The sequence below is a fragment of the Anomaloglossus baeobatrachus genome, chromosome 12 (assembly GCF_048569485.1).
Source record: "Anomaloglossus baeobatrachus isolate aAnoBae1 chromosome 12, aAnoBae1.hap1, whole genome shotgun sequence".
NCBI lineage: Eukaryota > Metazoa > Chordata > Amphibia > Anura > Aromobatidae > Anomaloglossus > Anomaloglossus baeobatrachus.
The window spans coordinates 71,921,895-71,931,580 of NC_134364.1; positions in this window are offsets into that span (position 1 = coordinate 71,921,895).

A 9,686-nucleotide genomic window follows, 5' to 3' on the forward strand; every position below is an offset into this window, starting at 1 on the left:
TGCCCTAAAAAGATGCGTTTTTAGGGTGTGTCTGAAGCTGAGTAAGTTGTGGTTCGTCCTAACTTCTTGGGGTAGAGCGTTCCAGAGGTTTGGTGCAGCTCAGAAGAAGTCTTGGATTCGGGAGTGGGAGATCCGAATTAGTGTGGATGTTAGTCGAAAGTCATTTGCAGAGCGTAGAGAACGGGTTGGGTGATAGACAGAGAGGAGGGTGGAGATGTAGTGGGGTGCTGCACTGTGGAGAGCTTTGTGGGTGAGAACAATCATTTTGAATTGGATCCTGTGATATATGGGCAGCCAGTGCAATGACTGGCACAGAGCAGAGGCACCCGAGTAGCGGTTAGCCAGATAAGTGACCTTGGCTGCTGTATTAAGGATGGACTGTAGAGGAGAGAGTCTAGTTAGGGGGAGACCAGTTAATAGAGAGTTGCAGTAGTAAAGGCGAGAGTGGATCAGGACCACGATGAGGGTTCTCGTCGTTTCCATTGTGAGAAAGGGGCGGATTCTAGAGATGTTCCTGAGGTGCAAGCGGCAGGAGCGGGCAAGAGATTGTATGTGGGAACTGAAGGACAGATCGGTATCAAGTATAACACCCAGACAGCGGGCCTGCTGCCTAGGACTTATCGTTGTGCCACACACAGAGAGGGAGATGTCAGGTTTAGGAAGGTACCGTATTTTTCGGACTATGAGATGCACCGGACCATAAGACTCACCCTGGTTTTAGAGGAGGAAAATAGGAAAATTAAATTTTAAGCAAAAAATGTGGTCATCACACACTGTTATGGGGAGAGGATCTGCTGCTGACACTGTTATGGGGGTAATGTCCCCAAATTCTCTACTAAGATACCCCAGCCTGGTAATGATCCTCCTGCCTTGTATATACAGTATATGCCCCTCATCCTTGTATAGCCCACATCCTGCTAAATACCATCATCCTGGCATATGGCCGCATCCTGCTATATACTGGCATATGGCCGCATCCTGCTATATACCCCATCCTGGCATATGGCCCCATCCTGCTATCTACTGGCATATGGCCGAGTCCTGCTATATACCCCATCCTGGCATATGGCCGCATCCTGCTATATACCTCCATCCTGCTATATACCTCCATCCTGCTATATACCCCCATCCTGCTCATATACTCCCATCCTGCTATATACCCCTATCCTGCTCATATACCCCCATCCTGCTCATATATCCCCATCCTGCTCATATACCCCCATCCTGCTCATATAACCCCATCCTGCTCATATACCCCCATCCTGCTATATACCCCAATCCTGCTCAAATTATACCCCAATCCTGCTCAAATTATCCCCCCATCCTGCTCATAATATACCCCCATCCTGCTCATATATCCCCATCCTGCTCATATACCCCCATCCTACTCATATACCCCCATCCTGCTATATACCCCCATCCTCCTCATATACCCCAATCCTGCTCATATACCACCATCCTGCTCATATACTCCCATCCTGCTTATAATATACCCCCATCCTGCTCATAATATACCCCCATCCTGCTCATATACCCCCATCCTGCTCACATACCCCCATCCTGCTCATAATATACCCCCATCTTGCTAGATGCCCTCATCCTGCTCATATACCCCCATCCTGCTATATACCCCCATCCTGGTATACGGCCCGCATCCTGTGGCACATAAAAAAAAATAAACGTTCATAGTCACCTTACCTCACTCCCTGCAGCATCGCTCCTCCTCCATCTGTGTCAGCAGCAGCGCCGCAGTGTGGAGTCGGCCATGATCCCTGCAGCATCGCGATGTCCTCCTGTCTGTGCCGGCTACGTGTGGACACATGCGCACAGCGATGACGTCATCGCTGTGACCACCGCTAGTCTCCACACAGCTGCGGCCGGCAGGAGGACATCGCGGTGCTACAGGGATCGTGGCCGGTGAGTTACACTGATTCACGGCACCCTGCACTGATGATGATGCGTGGGGGAGCAGTGAATACAGCCGCATGATCACTCCAGGCTGTAGTTTCCAGGGGTGATCATGCGGGCAGGCTGTTTAATATGCGCGCATTACCCGCCCACCTGTCAGCGCTGAGAGATGATGGGCGGGATGATGGGCATGAATATTAAATGAGCGGGTCCACGTGGTCACGGCAGGCTGCTACAGCCTGCTCATGCTGCCGATTACCTGCTCCAACGCAGCACCCTCATTCCCCGCAGCACTACATTCAGACTATAGGACGCACCCCCTACTTTCCCCCAACATTTGGGGGAAAAAAGTGCGTCTTATAGTCCGAAAAATACGGTGAATAGTAGTACATAGTAATACATATAGATATGTATTACTGCTTAAGGAAATCTAAGAAAAATGTAAATATTTAGCATACAAAAATGGCCATTTCTATATCTGCCCAGTAGCCACGTCAAGCCGCATCTCATATACTGGGAGCCTACACTGAACTAAAGTCTCTCTCTGGGTTACAAACCCCCATGTGTATGGGCAAGTAGGAACCTGCTACTAGAGAATAAAATCACCTGTGACTAATGGGGGAAGGGTGCACAATCAGAAGGCATGACTCCATAATCTAGACAAAAAAACTAACAGCACTCCCAAAATGCAGTCTGAACAGGTGCAAAACTGAACATGCCATATAATAGCAAAATAAGACAGTTGCACTCTGAAATGCGAAAGCATGTAAACAATCAATGCAAGACTATACGAGATATGCCTTGACGTGGCTACTGGGCAAATATAGAAATGGCCATTTTCGTATGCTAAATATCTACATTTTTCCTAGATTTCCTTAAGCAGTAATGCATATCTACATTTTTGCATTCATTGTTTGCATGCTTTAGCATTTCACAGTGTAACTGCCTTTTTTATATATATTATATGTCATGTTCAGTTTTGCACCTGCTCACACTGCATTTTGGGAGTGCCGTCAGTTTTTTTTCTCTACAATATAGAAGGGGTGGCATGGGAAAATCATAATAAGTGTCCTCCCCATTTTTTGCATGTAATACCAATCTAATAATTCTAAGAAAGGACAGTCATCCCATAAAAGGTAACAGTTTCTGTGTGTGGGGGGGGGAATACTTATTTACCTTTACCGGCTTAAGTATTATTATTTATTATTATAGCGCCATTTATTCCATGGCGCTTTACAAGTGAAATGGGGTATACGTACAACAATCATTAACAGTACAAAACAGACTGGTATAGGAGGAGAGAGGACCCTGCCCGCGAGGGCTCACAGTCTACAGGGAATGGGTGATGGTACAATAGGTGAGGACAGAGCTGGTTGCGCTTTGGTCTACTGGATTGAGGGCTATTGTAGGTTGTAGGCTTGTTGGAAGAGGTGGGTCTTGAGGTTCCTCTTGAAGCTTTCCACGGTAGGTGAGAGTCTGATGTGCTGAGGTAGAGCATTCCAGAGTGTGGGGGAGGCACGGGAGAAATCTTGTACGCGATTGTGGGAAGAGGAGATAAGAGTGGAGCAGAGAAGGAGATCTTGTGAGGATCTGAGGTTGCGTGCAGGTAAGTACTGGGAGACTAGGTCACAGATGTAGGGAGGAGACAGGTTGTACATGGCTTTGTATGTCATGGTTAATGTTTTGAACTGGAGTCATTGGGTGATGGGAAGCCAGTGAAGGGATTGGCAGAGTGGCGAGGCTGGGGAGTAGCGAGGGGAGAGGTGGATTAGGTGGGCCGCAGAGTTTAGGATAGATTGGAGGGGTGCAAGAGTGTTGGAAGGGAGGCCAGAGAGCAGGAGGTTGCAGTAGTCAAGGCGGGAGATGATGAGGGCATGTACTAATGTTTTTGCTGATTCTTGGTTAAGGAAAGCACGGATCCGGGAGATATTTTTGAGTTGTAATCGGCATGAGTTGAAGAGGGCTTGGATGTGTGGCTTGAAGGATAGAGCAGAGTCGAGGGTTACTCCAAGGCAACGAGCTTGTGAGACTGGGGAGAGTGAGCAACCATCAAGTTTGATGGATTGATGGAAAGGCTTGTTGGAGGAGATGAGTGAGGAGGGGGAAAGACAATGAACTCTGTTTTGTCCATGTTAAGTTTTAGGAATCGCGCAGAGAAGAAGGATGAAATAACAGACAGACATTGTGGGATTTTGGTTAGTAGAGAGGTAATGTCAGGTCCAGAGAGGTAGATCTGTGTGTCATCGGCATAGAGATGATACTGGAAGCCGTGGGACTCTATGAGTTGTCCCAGGCCGAAGGTGTAGATGGAGAATAGCAGGGGGCCAAGAACTGAGCCTTGGGGGACACCGACAGATAGGGGGCGAGATGAGGAAGTGGTGTGAGAATGGGAGACGCTTGGTCTCTCCGCCCTCCTTCTGCTCCGGTCACGTGGCTTTGTTCTGGTGCATGTTGTATGACTAAGAAATCCCGGCATGCACTGCAAAAGTTATGCGCTAAAGCAGGGGTGGGGAACCCCCGGCCCGTGGGCCGTATGTGGCCCGCGACGACTTTTCCTGTGGCCCCCGAGCTGATTCCCGGGGACTGCAGTGCTGGAGCGGCAGCCGCATCTTGCTGGCTGCTGGCCCTTTAAAACCCCACACAGCGCGTTCAATGCTGAACGCTGCATTTCCTATACCTGAAAGGCTACGTCCCCACGCTGGCACTGCCTACGTGAGGACGTACTTTGTAGGTGGGGTCAGCGTGAGGAGCGCTAAAATCAAACAGGAGAGGATTGACTGTCAGTCATCCCCAAGGTCTGTTCCCAGCGGCGGCGGCTCCCTGTACCCGGTGGTGGCGGCGGCTTCCTGTACCCGGCGACGACGGCTCCCTGTGCCCGGCGGTGGTGGTGGCTTCCTGTACCTGGCGGCGGCGGTGGCTCCTTGTGCCCAGCGGCGGCTCTTTGTACCCGGCGGCGGCTCCCTGCACCCGGCGGCTCCCTGCACCCGGCGGCGGTGGCGGCTCCCTGCACCCGGCGGCGGCGGTGGTGGCTCCCTGCACCCAGCGGCGGTGGTGGCGGCTCCCTGCACCCGGCGGCAGCTCCCTGTACCCGGCGGCAGCTCCCTGTACCCGGCGGCGGCTCCCTGTGTCCGGCAGCAGCGGCGGCGGCTCCCTGTGTCCGGCAGCGGCGGCTCCCTGTGTCCGGCAGCGGCGGCTCCCTGTGTCCGGCAGCGACGGCTACCTGTGCCCGGTGGTGGCGACTCCTTGTGCCCGGCAGAAGCTGCTCCTCTCTGTGCGCGCCAGCAGCGCTCTCCGTGCCCGCAGCCACCTCCAGCACTCAGTGATCCAGGCCTCCCCCAGTTCTCTAACTGCCTCCAAGCTCCCCCGGGTCTGCCTGTGCCCCCAGCGCTCTGTGCCCCTCCTTTCTCCCCAGTGATCTGTGCCCCCCCCAAGTCCCCCGCAGTGATCTGTGCCGTCTCCCCAGTGATGTGTGCTGTCTCCCAAGTGATCTCCGTGCCCCCTCAGTCTCCCCAGTGATCTTTGTGCCCCCTCAGTCTCCCCAGTGATCTTTGTGCACCTTCAGTCTCCCCAGTGATCTCTGTGCCCCTTCAGTCTCCCCATTGATCTGTGCCCGCCCCCATTGATCTGTGCCGTCTCCCCATTGATCTGTGCCGTCTCCCCAGTGATCTGTGCCGTCTCCCCAGTGATCTGTGCCGTCTCCCCAGTGATCTGTGCCGTCTCCCCAGTGATCTGTGCTGTCTCCCCAGTCTCCCCAGTGATCTGTGCTGTCTCCCCAGTGATCTTTGTGCCCCCTCAGTCTCCCCAGTGATCTTTGTGCCCCTTCAGTCTCCCCAGTGATCTCTGTGCCCCCCCAGTCTCCCCAGTGATCTGTGCCCCCCCAGTGATCTGTGCCGTCTCCCCAGTGATCTGTGCTGTCTCCCCAGTCTCCCCAGTGATCTCTGTGCCCCCCCAGTCTCCCCAGTGATCTCTGTGCCCCCCAGTCTCCCCAGTGATCTCTGTGCCCCCCCAGTCTCCCCAGTGATCTCTGTGCCCCCCCAGTCTCCCCAGTGATCTCTGTGCCCCCCCAGTCTCCCCACTGATCTCTGTGCCCCCCCCAGTCTCCCCAGTGATCTCTGTGCCCCCCAGTCTCCCCAGTGATCTCTGTGCCCCGAGCCTCTCCCAGGTCTGTCTGTGCCTTCATCTTCTCCCATCCTTCTCTGTGCCATCTGTGCCCCCAGCGTCCCCCAGGTTTGTCTGTGCCTCCAGCCTCTCCCATCATTCTCTGTGCCCCCAGGGCTGTCTGTGTCCCTCCGGCTTCCCCCAGGGCTGTCTGCCCCCGGCTATGTATATAACCCCAGCAATGTTTATGTCCCCCAGTCTTGTCTGTGCAACCCAGTGATGTGTATATACCCCCAGTGATGTATGTACCCCCAGTGACGTATATGCCCTGCTGCTTCCCTAGTGATGTATATTCCTCCCAGCCCTCCCCAGCAATGTTTATGCCCCCAGCTATGTCTGTGCTCCCCATCAATGATGTATGTACCCCCCAGTGATGTCTATGCCCCTAGCCTCCCCAGTGTTCTATATTCCTCCCAACCCTCCCCTGTGGTGTATATGCCCCCATACCCTCCTGTGATGTATATACAGCAGTCCCAAACAACTCAAACCTGGAAAAGCAGTTGTGAAAAGCAACAAGATCAACATCGCCTAATATTACAGCTGCACCAAAAAGTAGAAGCTCCAGCCGCCACAGTGATATAATTGTTTGACCAAATATATTAGGGTAATTTTCAAGTTGATAATTTTGTGCGGCCCCCGAAGGTTGGTAGAAATTTCCAAATGGCCCCCGGCAGAAAAAAGGTTCCCCACCCCTGCTCTAAAGCCTTATAGACCAGCGCAAGCAACTGAGAATTTGGGTACTTGGTGTAAATGTCACACAGAGGTTTGCACAAACTTCGTCAACTGTCATGGCGGCGTCGGGGTCTGTTCAGATTACAGATTCTGACACTCCACCGATGCTTTCTTTGGTGTCTGGGATCAACACAGGCAGACCATATACCGATTCCAATATCAAGGTAAATTAATTATCAAACACCAACCCGAATCATATTACCTTAAAAACTTATTACTTTATTTACATATATGCCACAAAGGTACACACATTTAAAAGAAAAGTGATGAGAAGAAAGGTGGGAAACAATTCCCCTAGTTCTCACCCTTCCTATCATACAGGGGTCGGCGTCCTACAGTTCATTGACGCCCCCGTTCCTCGTCGACTTGAGTCCTGTCCTGACCCTCGACTCACACTAAAGAAATTCCCGTGTGTCTTGGTAATAAGTGGGTAAGGTGAAACACCCAAGAAAGGACCAACAGGGATAGTGTGTGATATCATAAGACATTTAATCACTGTCAGTAAACGTCATGGATAGTCTACGGGATGGGTTATAACTCAGTCGACTGTCAATCAATATAATTTATAAAACTTTTGCTGCATTTTAGTCCAGGATGCACCCTACGCGTTTCGCCCTCTTATCAAGTTAATAGGGCTCATCAGGGGTACGACGGCATTGATCCTTGACACTTATGTCACAGCTACAACCTAGAACATAAACATAATTTTGAGACCACTATTACCAATTCTGGAAGTCTGTGATTGCAATATAATGTGGATAGAAAGACAATACTGACCATTAGTATTGAGTGGATACCACGGAATCTATACTGTTAAAGGATTTTTCCTCCTCCGGGAACCAAATCAGGACATTGTTTCTAATGATTTAAGCAATAAAGAGTATATAGACAGAGTACATCATTGTGCATAGAATAAAACCGCACATATATACACATATATATATACCTAATACACAGGATTCGGGGTATATATATATATCTCAGCACGTCTGAAATCCAAGCTCAACCACAGATGCAGTTGACAATCTAGGAGAATCCTTAAAACACACTCATGTATATTTATGCACACACATGTGTCCAGGTATCCATATACCTACTGTAAACGCATTATGGATATGTGTAAAGAGATCTAGGAACTAATCCAATGGTCCAGGCCCATTCACCTGTACCTGACAATTTAGACAATCAAGATATAAGCAACATGCGTGCATATATACTTCCCTAGATAAAAAGAACAGTACACATATATATACACATATACCTGGTGTGGATAAATAAGGCTAGATATCAACACGCCTGGGGATTCATCCCGTAGTGCAGGCTCATTTATATGACTGACAGTACAATCTGTCATGTCGTTTACAGTAGGTATATGGATACCTGGACACATGTGTGTGCATAAATATACATGAGTGTGTTTTAAGGAAAAAAAATTTCAAAGGCAGGAGTTTGTTTATATGTATATTTTGATTCTCCTAGATTGTCAACTGCATCTGTGGTTGAGCTTGGATTTCAGACGTGCTGAGATATATATATATATACCCCGAATCCTGTGTATTAGGTATATATATATGTGTATATATGTGTGGTTTTATTCTATGCACAATGATGTACTCTGTCTATATACTCTTTATTGCTTAAATCATTAGAAACAATGTCCTGATTTGGTTCCCGGAGGAGGAAAAATCCTTTAACAGTATAGATTCCGTGGTATCCACTCAATACTAATGGTCAGTATTGTCTTCCTATCCACATTATATTGCAATCACAGACTTCCAGAATTGGTAATAGTGGTCTCAAAATTATGTTTATGTTCTAGGTTGTAGCTGTGACATAAGTGTCAAGGATCAATGCCGTCGTACCCCTGATGAGCCCTATTAACTTGATAAGAGGGTGAAACGCGTAGGGTGCATCCTGGACTAAAATGCAGCAAAAGTTTTATAAATTATATTGATTGACAGTCGACTGAGTTATAACCCATCCCGTAGACTATCCATGACGTTTACTGACAGTGATTAAATGTCTTATGATATCACACACTATCCCTGTTGGTCCTTTCTTGGGTGTTTCACCTTACCCACTTATTACCTAGACACACGGGAATTTCTTTAGTGTGAGTGGAGGGTCAGGACAGGACTCAAGTCGACGAGGAACGGGGGCGTCAATGAACTGTAGGACGCCGACCCCTGTATGATAGGAAGGGTGAGAACTAGGGGAATTGTTTCCCACCTTTCTTCTCATCACTTTTCTTTTAAATGTGTGTACCTTTGTGGCATATATGTAAATAAAGTAATAAGTTTTTAAGGTAATATGATTCGGGTTGGTGTTTGATCAACACAGGCAGACTAGGGCGTCGACTTGCTGTGTGCTGATTAATTGTCAGGCTAGCAAGAGTTAATATCTGCTGGTTTGCTTGCTCCTTTGATCATATGTTGTGGGGAGACCTATCACATCTGCTCCCCTGATATTTATGCTGCTTGAATCCTTCCAACCATGCCAGCTATAGTTTGCCTTTGTTGGTCTCTGAGGAGTTGTGTCCCAGACTATCTGGTGAAAGTTGTGCCGTTTGCTTGGTGCGGTTGTGGAGTTTACCCCTGTTGTGTTGTAGCTTCCTTCCTGCTCTTGTTTTTCCTCCAGAATCTCTTATTGTGTTTACCTTTGTGTGTGTGTGCAGTGTGATAGAGTCTTGGTTTTCCTTTGTCTTTATCTGTGGCTTTTATCACATTCATGTCCAGTCCTTCACTGAGGGGAAAGGGAGGAGAAATCAGATCAGGACTGGTCAGGAACAGGGCCAGGAAGGAGACTCTGGCCTCTCCACCATTAGGAGTATCCCTGAGATTAAGGATAGCACAGGGCCCCCTAGCTTGAAAGTCAGCTTAGGAGCCCTG